We start from the raw sequence: 14694 nt of genomic DNA on the forward strand, positions 1-14694 counted from the left end.
CCTCAAAGAGTTAAAAATAGATCTGCCCTAGACCCAGCAATTGCACTGCTGGGGATTGACCCCAAAGATACAGATGCAGTGAAACGGCAGGACACCTGCACCCTGATGTTGATAGCAGCAGTGTCCACAATAGCCGAACTGTGGAAGGAGCCTCAGTGTCCATTGAAAGATGAATAAAATAAGATTTGGTCTATGTATACAGTGGAATATTACTCAGCCATTAGAAATGGTGAATACCCACCATTTGCTTCAACGTGGATGGAACTGGAGGGTATTATGCTGAGTGAAGTAAGTCAATCGGAGAAGGACAAACATTATAGGATTTCATTCATTTGGGGAATATAAAAAAATAGTGAAAGGGATTAAAGGGGAAAGGAGAGAACATGAGTGGGAAATATCAGAGAGGGAAACAGAACATGAGAGACTCTTAACTCTGGGAAACGAACAAGGGATAGTGGAAGGGGAGGCGGGCATGGGGATGGGGTGACAGGGTGACGGGCACTGAGGGGGGCACTTGATGGGATGAGCACTGGCGGTTATACTATATGTTGGCAAATCAAACTCCAATAAAAAAAACATACAAAAAATAAAATAAACCACCCAGCTTGTGGTCATTTGTTATGGCAGCCCTAAGAAACTAATACTAATGTTGATTTATGTCCTGCATCTATTCTTGATTATATTTGTTTATTTTACTAAGAATTTGAAAGAAAAACATTCATTTTTATTTCTTTTGAATTAATTGATTTATGCTTGTAGTATTATTGCTATTTATTCTTATTTTCTTCTTACTCTTCTAGCTTTTTTTCTGACTGTATTCTTATAATTGTTGGAGTTGAGTACTTAATGCTGCTATGACACATACACTCCAGTGGTTGAATTGATATGTTACACATGGCAAGTCCAGTGAGAATTTGCCAGCCCTCCTCCACCCTGTAGTTATGCCATCTGACTAGCTGCCACTGTTACTGGAGCAGGAGAAGAGTGATGAAGGGGACATAGTCTCCTAAGTGGCTCCATCCTGGAGAGAAACATTATTCACTCACAATTCATTGGCCAAAGGTAGTTACAAAGCCTCAGTCATCACAGGTAGGATACAGAATGGAAGGGAGTATTTGGAAAACTTGTTTGGTACTATGTCTGCTACTATCTTTTTGGTTATAGTTTTCCTCAAATATTGTTCAACTGAATGAAGCTTTTGATTTTCCTGTGGATACAGCTTATGTACATCTCAAATATTTAGGCTGTCTTTAGCTAGTATCCCTTCAAAAATATGTATTTGTCTCCTGTTACACATGTATGAGACCATCTACAATTGTTCCATAGATCTCAGATGTTCTTTTCCACTTTTTAAATTTTTCCTCTGTCCATACGTCTGGATAATTTGATTCATCTTTTGGTTCAGTGACCTTTTTTCGTTTTAGTGGAAAGCCTAGCATGTTGATCAAGGTGCCTCCCTTCCGGTGGGTCAGAAAGAAGTCCAGTGTTTCCTAGCTCCTGAGTAACCTCAGAAATCACCGTTATCTCTTGGCCACCAGCAACTTCCCTCTCGTGGGCCCCCTTAGTCTCCCTCAGTGCCCTCACAGCTTAAGATTCTGCTAAGGGTGAAGGCCCCTATGACTTTTGGGACTCCTCAACAGCTGGGTTCTCTCAGGTACCCCAACTCACAATCCCAGATACTTTAGTAGCCCAATCACTGTTCCCTGCCCCCAGTGAGACCTAGCTTGTCACTGTCTTCACTCCATTTAGAAAATGCCCCAGGATGGTGCTAAACTCTGCACTTCTCTCCAGCAATCGCATCTTGTGCAGGCTGCTATCCAACCCCTGGGAAGAGTCACAGCACAAACTTCATTCAGTTGCATTTCTCCTTCCTGCCATAGCAGCAACTCTGTCTTCATCAGGATACCCAGTCTGAATCATGTATAGTTTTAAATATGATTTTCCAATTTTCGGTAGCTTCCAAAGAGTACAATTCTACTTTTCATTACTTATGAAATGAAATGGTTCCTTAGGCTATTTTTCTTTTTTTTTGGGGGGGGGGTAGGCTATTTTTCTACCTTTTTAAAAAAATGTTTATATTTATAGTTCTATCTTGACATCAAATAATATAGCTTATACAAGTACAACTTTTTGAAATGGATTGAGACCTGTTTTTGGTTTGATAGACAATCAGTTTTAAGATAATTATTTTATAGGTCTATGAAATGATTATATAACCTTAGTATTAATTCATTTAATAATTTCAATTATAATCATTCAAAATTTATCCATCCTTATTTGATTTTGGTATACTTTATCACTCAAACACAAATAATATCGTGTTAAGTTTTCTCACCATTATTGTGCTTTTATAAATTTATTTTTCTTTTTTTGTCTCAGTTTTTGGTGTATATTTTTTATTTGCCTTTATTTTACTGGTCAAGCATGAATTGTTTTGTTAAAATAGGTACTTATCAAAGGTTGCTGTCATGTTTTAAAGTGAGGAACTGAACTATAAGGAATTAATTCTAGTTTGCATGATGGGACTCTTCATAAAATGACAATAATCATTCAAGCTAGTGTAACATTATCCTGAATTAATAAGGAAGCCACATAGTGGACTTCTATTTAAAAAAAGATAGGTTAATGTAATTTATTTTAATAGGATTTATTGGGTGCCTAATATGTGTTTGATTTTTCTCTTGAAAGAATGATATTTCAGGTCAGGAAATTTTTTGACTAGCTATGGTCAAATAAGATTTGCTGAACATACTTAATTATCTTAATCAGTTTTTTCCTCCATAAAGGTAGAGATTATATTTTCTTGCTTTCCATATAGCTACATTTAAGTCACATTCACAAAAGCCGAGTCATCAGCAATTTCATACTCTTAAAACAGCAGAATTTTTCTACCTGCCCACTGTCCACCACCAATAGTTGTTAGGTAGTGGGTAAGGTTGTAAGCTGCTAACACAGTAGTCACACTCCTAATTTTCCTTACTAATAGAATTTCAATGCTATTTGGAGTGCCAAGTAGATATTGCTAAAAATCGCTTCCTGGTTGTAATAAATGGTGATTGTGTTGCTTTATATATTTGATGTTTTGTTATGGGTTGAATAAAAGTTTATGATTTTCATATTGATTTTATATTTTTACCCTACTTTATAACTTTTATTAATATAGAGCAATTTTCCTTATTCAATTTTAATAATTGCTTTGGTTTCTAGATTGTTTGAAACTCATTTTGCCATTTGAAGTTTTTTATTATTTATTTTTTGCCAGATAAATCACTGTCTATAATTTTCTTTTTAAACTTCAAGACATTTTGTTTTAGATCTGTTATTTTAGGCAGTGTATAAGCTCCATTTTATTTTTTTAAAACAATCTGAGTGCCTTTGTCTTTTGACAGATGTATTCAGCCATTCAAATTCCTGTCATAAACTGGTTTATTTGCTCTGACATTGTCTTACAACATGCTCTGAGTTCTTCTTTAATGTCTATGTGATCTGCATAGTCTGTTTTTGTTATTAATGTTTATCATTTATTTTCAATAAGTGGTGAGGTTTTATTTGCTTTCATTTTCTGTAGTAATTTGCGAGGTACACATTCACTTAAAAGTTCCCCTAGTGGTTATCTTTAAGTTATTAAAAAAACACAACACTTTTTGTATTAGACATTAATGGAGGTGGTAGGATGCTTCTTATTCTACGTACATTTTCTTTGTACAGTCACCTAGTGCAGAGGTTTTTAACTGAGACAATTTCGCTCCCCCCCCCAGAAGATAGTTGCCAATGTCTGGAGACTTTATGGTTGTCAGAACCGGAGGAGAGAGGGTGCTAATGGCATCCAATGAGTAGAGGCCAGGGGTGCTCCTGAACATCCTACAATGAAGAGGGTAGTCCTGCGCAACAAAGAATCATCCAGCCCTGAGTGTCCAAAGTGCAGAAGCTGGGAAACCCTGATCTAGTTAAACCCTTTTATCTTGCAGATGAGGAGCTTAAGACTCACAGATGTGAAGCGGCCTGTCCAGATTCAGTTAGCTAGTTAGGTGCCAGAATGAAGACAATAATTCAACACTCCAGCTTTTTCCACTGTAACCCCCTACCACTTTCACAGATGCTTATTTAAAACAAGCCACTCTCTGTGTGTGTCGCAGAAGTGTGTGGAAGATAAAAGATGACAGCAATAACTTCTTTCATAGTAAATCTGAGACCTTTTCTGCTTATTCAGCTTTTTGGCTGAATAAGATCGGGTAAAATATGGTTGGTACTACAAAGCTTTAGTGAATTAGAACAGCCATGTGATCAGCAAGCACTTTTGGTTTTCTGTAAAATATTAAATGTAAAATACACAGAATCTGAGAAAAGGAAGTTTGCTTTGAGGTCATCCCGTTCCACCTCTCATCCATCATGGTCCTGTAGACGGACTCTGTTTGGACACTTTCAGGGAGGGGAAGCTCAAGACACTCAGATGCAGGTTATAATGGTGATTACGCTGAATGCAAGGCAGAAGAGAAATTACAATGGTGATTACAGTGACCATAAGGTAACAATTGAATTTATGTTCATAAATCAATCAGGAAAGAGTTTGTCAAACAGAACAATGTGGGTGTTGTTGGGAAGGAGATTCTAAGAGGGTGTGGAGAAAGGTACAAAGTTGGGAAGTGCTTTGACGTGACAGATGATACAATCACACTTTCCAGGCCCTAAAAGGAGTCTCTGCCTCCAAGGACAAAGGAGCCAACCACTCCGAGGTCCTAAGTTCCTGGATCAGAATAATTACTTCTGTGGGGAAAATTGTGGGGAGAATTTCAAGATTTAGGCATGATGGCTGACTTAACTGCTGAGGTAATGACTGGCTGCAAGAGGGAGGAAAATCCAAAAGGTCTCTGGGAAGGAATCACACTAATAAGAAGATCTCTAGATTATTGCTTATCACCTATGTGGCAAAGGAAGAGAAGTAAAAAATACTCGTTGTTTGGATCAACATTTTGGACGTGGACAGAGATAAAGATATCACCAAAATTAAAATAAAAGTGTGAATTCTGGCTTTAAAAACTATTAACAGATAAAAATGAACTGTGTTCTATAATTAAGTTTTTAATTTTTTCCCACTCTCAACCCGAACTCCTCCTCATTTCCCCTTAGTCTTCCCCTGACTCAATTAATGTTGCTACCAGCTAACCAGGTGCCTAAGTGATAGCCTTAGAGGTTAGTCTTGAGTCCTCACTCCTCTACATCCTCCACAATGAATCTACCACCATATTATATAGATTCTATCTCCTAAGATCATCTCAATTGCAGATACTTGAAACATCTTCACTGCCATGATTCAAGTACAGGCTACCATAGTCTCTTATTTGGAAAACCACCACCATTTGGTTGTCCAGTTCTTGACCCCTTGTCACCTATTATTTACACAGCAGCAAGAGGTTGTTCTTTGTCTTCAACAGAAATCAAATGATGTCACAGTCTTCTTCCTGGAAAGGGCCAAATGTTCCGTCAAGAACATTATATAATAATGGTGATGATAAAAAAATAAAAATAAAAAAAAAAACAAAAAAAATAATGGTGATGATAATAATGATAATGTAATAATGCCTTTAAGTTAGGTACTATTGTCAGTTGGTCCAAAAATGACACCATGATATAGTTCTCATTCTGTGAATAAGGATACTGATGCTCAGCAAGGGGAATGAACTTGCCCAAGATCACAAACTTAGAAAATGCCTGAACTGAGATTCAAGTCTCTTTGATTTCAAGAATATACTGGCTGCTCTTGCTCCTCCTTTGCTCTTGGGAAAAGGCAAGTCCTCTCTTCTTCCTTGCCAGGAAATGCTTTTTATGTTTCTGTAGCTGACTCTTCCATAAGCACCAGAAGAATTCTACTTCTCATGTTTTAAGACTGTGAATATAAACTGGCTGTTTTTAAATTTTCAGGAGTTCTACATTATTATGTAAGAAAATAACAGAGGGAACAAGAAATAATTATGGCATTTCTGAAGCTAAGCTTCAATGATTCTTTTCTTACAATGAAACATAATTTTAATTTTTTTAAACAAATGGGTTTTTAACAAAGAATATCAGCCTAATAACAAAAAAGTGAATTTTAAAATGCTTCAGCTTGTTTTTCAAGTGAACTTGGGATATTATTATCAAGAAAATTCAGTTTCAAATGGTATTTTGCATTTCACACTCAGTTGAATTCAATCCAAGTAGATGAGGAGGACAGGCTTTGGACTAAAGGAAGCTGATGTTCAATGGTAGATCAGATTTGGATCAAAAACCCCATGTTTATCATCTACTGATCTATGAAAAAAACATAAGTTAACTGCTCTCTCTAAATATCAGTTAAAATCTCTGAATAATGGATGCTAATTCCTACCTCCAAAAGTTATTGTGGGGACTAACTGGGACAACATATTCTAAAACGTCTACCATTGCACCCATGTCACGCAATAGAAAGATTTCAAAAGAATGGGTCGTATCTGAAATGTAACAGATGCACAAGCAACTCAGGGTTATAGAGAGTGGAGAAGGTCATAGTAAACGAGTGATATGGGAAAGATTTCATGGAGTAGGTTGCATTTAAGTTGGCATTTGAAGAATGGTTGGAATTTTAATAGGTGGAGATTAGTGATAACAAAATTCCAGGACAAATCTCAAGGATTAAATAAGGGCAAAAAATGTAATAAGGCTTAGCCTGAATGACTCAGTCGGTTAAGAGTCTGCCTTCATTTCAGGTAATGATCCCAGGATCCTGGGATCCAGAAGGAGGCTGCTTCTCCCTCTTCCCTCCAACCACCACCACCACTTGTGCTCACTCTCACTGACTCTCTCTCTCTCAAATAAGTAAGTAAGTACATAAATAAATAAATAAATAAATAAATAAATAAATAAATAAATAAATAAATAAAAGAGTTGTAATGATCCAGGAATCACTAGTGGTGAGGACTGGCTTGGTATAAAAGGTTAACAGATGGAGAGATGAGGAAGTAAAACTATGATTAGATTGATAAATTCCATTTCAGCCAAGTCTAAAAATACTATCTGCTGTTAAGAGTCACTATTCTTTCATGCTCCATTCTGAAAGAAAAAAACCCAACCAACCAAACAGTGACACAAAATATTTACTTTATTTTATTGAGAGAACTCTTAGAATTGGACATCATATGTTATTCTCATGCAGAAGTAGGAAAGAAACCAAAAAAAGCAGAAGAAGCTGGTCTGAGAATGCCTAAAGCCCTGCCTCTTTCAGCGTTCTCAGTCATGTATGCATTCCATACAATATTGTCCTTTGTGCCCCCAAGAGCTCTGGGGATGAGATGTTTCTTAAAGGAGTGCCCTACTGTTGTCTCTGGAGCTTCCCCCATGCTGCCAGCACCTCTTCTGCAAATTCTGATGTGTGTTCTCAGGCAGTGGCAACCGTATCACTCCCACCACATGGTTGCCCGAGATGTTAAGACACAAACTGATTTCAGAGATGCTAAAATGTGTGTGTGTGGCGGGGGGGGAAGTGTGGTTTTTAGAAAAATCTTTGTGAGTTGGTGGCTGTGAAAGCCCTGAGAATATATCCCGCTTCAAGTCTGTACTTTAATCTGTAGCCAATCAAGAAGCATGGAATGCGTTGGAATCAGATGGGCTCTGGATGATTCACTCCAGCAGCCAAGTATGGGGTGGGGTGTAAGACTGGGGAGCTCCGGGGTCTGTGGGTTGGTGAGAGACGAAGATGATCTCAACCAAATGAACAGCGGAGACAATGGAAAGAAGACAGGAGACCGTCCATGGGAATGCTACTCTCCTGAGCAAGTTCATACAGTTTCCCATTGTGATTTATGCATAAAATCTAATCTTTTTTTAAAGATTTTATTTATTTATTCATGAAATACACAGAGAGAGAGAGAGAGAGAGAAAGAGAGAGAGAGAGGCAGAGACACAGGCAGAGGGAGAAGCAGGCTCCATGCAGGGAGCCCGACGTGGGACTCAATCCCGGGTCTCCAGGATCACATCCTGGGCCTAAGGTGGTGCTAAACCACTGAGTCATCCGGGCTGCCCCCATAAAATCTAATCTTAAGTCAAATTGTGTTTTTCAGTAATCATATGTCTGGGCCCTGAAAAAAGACTGGGCAGATTTATCAAAGAAATCTAGGAAGCTCCAGTTATCTAGTTTGACAGCAAATGGTTTCCACCTTTTGATTCTTTAGTGCCCGCTAGGCCCTGAGCTAGATGTAAAGTATTCAAAGATGGATATGACTCAGTCCCTCCTGAGTAGCCCACAGTCTTATGGGGGAAGACAGAGAGAACAAGGGTTAGAACACCCCTGGGTGTATTTGGTGCAGGGGAGGAAGGTCACACAGAGGACAGAGCATCAAATGCCTCTAGAGCCTGAGGTGACATAAAAGGAGCAACCGAACTCTTATCGATCCAGATACACAGAAGCAGAAATAAAGAGGACATAGTGGGGTTTTCTGCTCAGAACCAAATCTCTTTCATCGGGTAGCTTTATTCCTTGATTCTTTCAGGGCTGGTATGCATACAGGTTCCCAGGTCAAGCAGTTCTCATGGAGACAAGCAAAACCCTCACATCGTTTGTATGCTTCATCTCCCTAGAAGGGCCCAGAAAGTCTCAGAAACACAACGTGGGCTGGGATAGTGGTTCTTCCCCTCTCTGAAGTAAGAACCTAGTTGGAGACCTCCCCTCACCAGTATCCCCAGCTCTGGGAATGTGCACTCCTTAGGGAGGAAGAACACCCAAGGTGTTCTTTTCACAAGCTGAGGTGTCTTTGCCTTGTGGGAAAAATTTTACCTCTTGTGATCTTACTCTGTCTTTGTGAGGAAGTGGATTGATTTTTTTTTGCTAGATCAACATGTGTAACTTGCGCCCAGAAAAATTTCCAAGGAGGGAATGTGGCAATGGATATAGAGTCTGCTGTCTTGCATCATTATGCCAATGATTGGTGTGGTTCTCTGCAGGGTTTATCTCCCTGAAGAAAACCCCAGATTGGTCATAAAGATGCTGCTTGAGGCTAATCTTCTGTCAATTACTGAGAATAGCTCTGCAAAAAAATAAAAAATAAAAAATATATATATACAGTGCTAAAATAGGGAGTGTGAAAATTGAGAATAAAATTTGCCTAAATTCAGCATCCTGATGATGCCTAGATATTGGTGAAAGAAATAAATCTCTTTGGTAGAGTTATTATCCATATGTTTATGATATTTTAGATTTAATCTTCTATATTTAATGCTGAGGAGATTTTCTAGCCAGGATAAATCCAACTGTGGTAACGAACAAATGGCAAAATACAAAATGGCTCAATGCAAAATGACTAGAGAAGTCTATTTCTTACTGACGTAGAGTTCAAAATGAGTGTTTGTAATGGGCAAGCTGCAATGAGTGACCCAGGCTCTCTCTCGCTGTTTCAAAATTTGCTGTGCTCACTCACAGGAGACTAGCAGGCAGACAAAGGCATCATGGATGATGCATGGGTGGTTTCTGAGGGGACAGGCTTGAAAGGAACCCATGTCACTTCTGCTCACATTTCATAGGTAGAGAACTCAGCCACCTGTGTACACTTGACTGCAAGGGAGCTTGTGAGGTATAGACTAAGAAGTAGAGGAAATAGGTTTAGATTAACAGTCAGCCAATCAGCCTCAGTTTACCCTTCTGTTCACCAAAGACCGTGTCTGTCCCACCATTCTCCCCACACAGAAAATACACTCAACCCCCTCACCAAGGGAAGAAACTAAAGTTCCACACTGTCACCACATCTAAATTGATCCTCGACATGGGTCTAGATGACCTAGTGAAACATTGACCTATGAATAAGTCATAGGTCACACGCATAGGAGTCACACACTCCACAGCAATGATGGAGCTGGGAAGGATAGCAGCAAGATTCCCATTCAGAAAAAGAAGACACTGGTCTTGTGCTATGATGGAATACTGCTGGGCAGGCACCATGAAGGTCACCTAATTTGGAAGTTTCTCACTTAAGCCCGGATGCTGCTCTATAGAAGGAACCCAACCCCATAGATCCTAGTGCCTCCCTCGGGGAGGTCTTTCCGACCCTCTTCTACTTCTGAAGTGGACAATGGAGAGCAGGACTTCCTTGAGGGATACAGAACTTTCAGAGCCCATTTTCCACTTGTGTAAGGTTAGTTGCCCAAAGATGGTTTCAAGGGTTAAACTCTCAAGTCCAGAATCATGGTTCCTTTGACAACACAAGTCCCACAAAAACTATGTGGGTCTTTGATCGATTTGCTGCAGTAAGTCTCATGTATCAGTAACAACACCTAGATCTTTTCCTAGCTGATTTTTAAATCAGCTTTGTTTCCTTATCTTTCTTTCTCTCTCTCTTCCCCTCTCCTGTCTCTCTTTCTATAAAGTTAATGGTAGCCACATTGAGCTATCTGAAACGATATGTTTTTGGGAGATGGTAACATGCTTAATCTGATTTTTGCTATAGAACTTGGTTACTCTGTGCTATTATCTCTGGACACTTGATGTTACTGGACAGCCAGACTCTCAGGATCACCACTGCTATAAATAATTTCTCACCTATTCCAGTGTCTTTTGATGGGGAGCCCTGATTGGGTTAAACTCCTTTCTAGCTCTCAGGGAGTATGGGAAGGAACAACTGGTCTCATCGGCTTCCTGTGTAACGAGAAATGAGCCTCTCTCTTACCATGTCTCAGTCCCTTTATGAGCCCAAGAACCATATGTATCCTCTTCTTTTTAAAAAACAATTGCTCTCATGTAACTATTCTCCTTAGGGAAAAAAGTGCCCCCAGAAGTTCTCCACAAGGAAACATCTAAAGTTATATCAAATGTTACATCCTGTTCCATGTCTGGGATCTCCATGTGGTACTCTTCTATTTTATTTCACCCTTAGTCCATAGCTATAAATGAAATTGGAAAATTCGCCATCGAGAACCCAGAGAGGGAGAAAGAAATCAAACAAAATGGGATTTATGTAAAATATGTGAATATATGTACTTGAGAAAAAAGGAGGGGATTTCTGGTAGATGCTATGCTTTTAGGTAAGAAGTCACCGGGCTGTAGCTGGCTAGGATTGTTATTTTTTGCTCTCAAAGCCGGTTTATTTACTCCTTCCTTCCTTCCTTCCTTCCTTCCTTCCTTCCTTCCTTCCTTCCTTCCTATTTATTTATTTATTTTTCACCTTCATTTCTGAGAGACCAGAGCCCCTGGCAGTCTTTCTTATATAGTACCACGGTACTTTTCTATGACTTTTTGCTATTAGGCTTGGTAGTATAAGGACATCATCTGGGTTTCATCCATATCCCCCTCTAGTTATAGTGTTCAAAAGTGTCCTTGATAATTATGATCAATAATTACAGTCAACACAGCGACATACCTTTAGGTCTATTTACTTGGTGTTTAAAGAATCTCAAATGGCTATGTTCAAATTCAATGGAATCATTGCTTAATCTCCTGAGAGAAGCATTGCTCCTTCAGGATTCTATGTATGCAATAGACCAATGTAATTATTGACTTGTGAGTTAGTGGAATGGTAAAGTTCCCCATAAATAAATTGTGGGGCACGTCTGCAGAGGAGAAGTAACCCCGAGGCAAAACGTATTAGAACCTGACAGGTAAAAGCATACTACTCTGGTTATTTCTCTTTAGAAGAAAACAATAAAAATATCTGTCGGTTTTAATAATTGTATACCAGGTATTGGGGCTATCTCCCTTGTGCCAATTCTCAGCTGTAATTGAGCCACCTTACACGATCAACTTTATAATAGTCCTCTCTTTCATAGACCAATGGTAAGTTCTAGATGTTTAACTTGAGACAACTGGAGACGTGAGAGAAGTCACCACCCCAGCGAGTTTTCAGACTGAACGTGGCACTAACTCTAAATCACACAGGGACACAGTATTGGTTATTTTACTTATTTAGCATGAAGGAAGAGCTTTGGGCTTCCTACTTTGCCTTTCCTGCCACAGTAGCTTCACTCAAGCATCTGGGAATCAATGTAGGAATTCTGCTGTGGCTGAAGAGTTTATTCCTACCTCTGCACTCAGGAATGTATCACGAATAGATCTGGGTCTCACTTTGCCTATCACGGAGGTGATCTAGAGTAATAAGTACTCATTACTTGATTTTCATAGTCTCCCCCTCATTTCTTTGAGAAAGGCTAGAATGTAGATTCCTATTTTTTTAATTTTAATTTTTTAAAAAAGATTTTATTTATTTCGGAGAGAGAGAGAGAGTGCAGAGAGAGAGGGAGAGCACATGAGCAGGATAGAGGAGAGGCAGAAAGAGAGAGAGAGAAGCAAACTCCCTACTGAGCACGGACCCTGATAAGGGACTCCATCCCAGGACCCTGGGATCATCACCTGAGCCAAAGGCAGGCACTTAACCAACTGAGCCACCCAGTTGCCCCATTTTTTTTCTTTTTTTTCTTTTTTTCTTTTTTGGATTGTGGTTCTAGTATCCCTTCTCAAAGCTAACTGCTCAGTTCCATTTAAGGAGCTACAGATCTGGGAATGGATGAGTGGCTATTATTATTAACTATATGGAAAACATTATTAGTTGTGCCACTGTGGAAAACAATAAGAAAGTCCCTCAAAAAGTCAAAACTTTAAACACTATATGATCCAATAATTCCACTACTGGGTATTTTCCCAAAGAAAATGAAAACACTAATTTGAAGATATAAGTCTCAACTTGATTTTAAAATTGACATCCTTCCTCCTCTGATAAGGAAAAGATCTCTATAAATACTTCTTATTTTGCCTATCAAAATTAGCAGTCGTTAATATTTTTTGTAGTTTACTAAGGAAATTTTCCAGCATAAAATAACAAGGAAAGAATTCTACAGTGAACACTGTAAACCCACTGCCTGGGTTGTATCATTAGCATTTATCATATGTGTTTCATCACATATCTGTTTCTTATCCCTTTTGCTTTCATCTATTTTTCTTTTATGCATTCAAAGTATGTTGCAGATTTGATACACCTTCCCCTAAATAGTCTGGCATGCACATGAGTTTTGACAAATATATGCACCTGTGTAACCCAACCTGTTTATATATAGAACCTGAGTCTTTCATGTGCCATTTTTTTTCTTTTTGAGCTTAATTTTGTAATGACTTCAGGGTATGTTGAGTTATTAATTTACTTATGACTTGGAGACAATGAAAGGTGGGTATGGAGTAGGATATGAGGAGAACTGATTTCTTCTTGTTTAGCTACTCACTCAGGCAAGCGCAGCCCATCCCTAAAGCAGAGGGTTCAGCAGGCAAAGGGGTCAGACTTTGTATACGCAAAGTAAGATTCTGATAGCTTATCATTTGGTCTACCATTTTATTTCTCTGTTTTTTTTTTTTCTGCTTCCTGTGGGTACTTGAAACTTCCCTTAGAATTCTAATTTATTTATAGTACATTTTAATGTATCTTTTTGTATAAAAATTTAAGTTATTTCTCTAGATACTATATTAAACACACACAATTTGCCAACAGTATACTGCTGTTGATAATTTACCAGTTCATATAATGTGTGGAGGCCTTATCTTCTACTAAGTTCCTTTATTTATTTTTTTTAAAGATTTTATTTATTCATTCATGAGATACACAGAGAGAGGGAGAGAGTCAGAGACACAGGCAGAGGGAGAAGGAGGCTCCACACAAGGAGCCTGATGTGGGACTCGATCCCGGGACTCCAGGATCACGTCCTGGGCCGAAGGCAGGCGCCAAACCACTGAGTCACTCAGGGATCCCTCTATTAAGTTCTTTTATCCTTTGCCATTTGCCTTAAATATTGCATCTACATATATTGACAATACATCAAACAATGCTGTAATTTTTGCTTTAAACATCACACACAATTCAGAAAACTCATGAGGTGAAGGAAAGTCTATGATATCTACCTATACTTACTTTTTCTCTTATTCTTTATTCCTTCCCAATGCTCCTAGATTTGTTCTTTTCCATTTCCTTTCTTTAAGAACTTTCCTTAACCAGTTTTCCAGGGTAAGTCTGCAGGTGACAAATTCTCTTGATTTTCCTTTACCTGAGAATGTCTTAACTTCTCCTTCAAGCCTAGAGGGTAATTTTCCTGGATATAGAATTTGGGCTTGAGAGCTCTTTCCTTTAAGCACTTATATAATATGGTGCCTCTTCCTCCTGGTTATTTCTGAAGGTGTCTGCTGTCATTTTGATTGTCTCTCCCCTGTAAGTAGGGTGTCACTTCTCTTTCACTGCTATCAAGATGTTTTGTCTTTGGTTTTTGGAAGTTTGCCTCTAATGGGTCTTAGTGTGCATTTCTTTGAATTTGTGCTCATTGGGGTTCCCTAATTTTCTTGAATCTAGGTTTATGTAACTTGCCAAATTTGGGTAATTTTTACTTGTGATTTCTTTGAATTTTTTAAGCCCTGTCCTCTTTCTCCTCTACTGCTGAGACTCTCATGACACGAATATTAGATCTCTTATTAATATCCAAAGAGTATTCTTTTTATTTCACTATGTTTTCTCTGTATTATTCAGAGAAATTTCTTTCTTGGGTAATTTCTTTTGTTATATTTTCCAGTTCACTGATTCTTTCCTCTGTCCTTTTTATTCTACCATTGAGCCCATCAGTTAAGTTTTTCATTTGGTTATTGTATTTTTTTTTTTTTTTTGGTTTCAAATTTTCCATTTGGTTCTTTACATCTTCCACTTATTTGCTGAGATTTTTTTGTTGCTATTT

The sequence above is a fragment of the Vulpes vulpes genome, chromosome 7, assembly GCF_048418805.1.
Source record: "Vulpes vulpes isolate BD-2025 chromosome 7, VulVul3, whole genome shotgun sequence".
Classification (NCBI taxonomy): Eukaryota; Metazoa; Chordata; class Mammalia; order Carnivora; family Canidae; genus Vulpes; species Vulpes vulpes.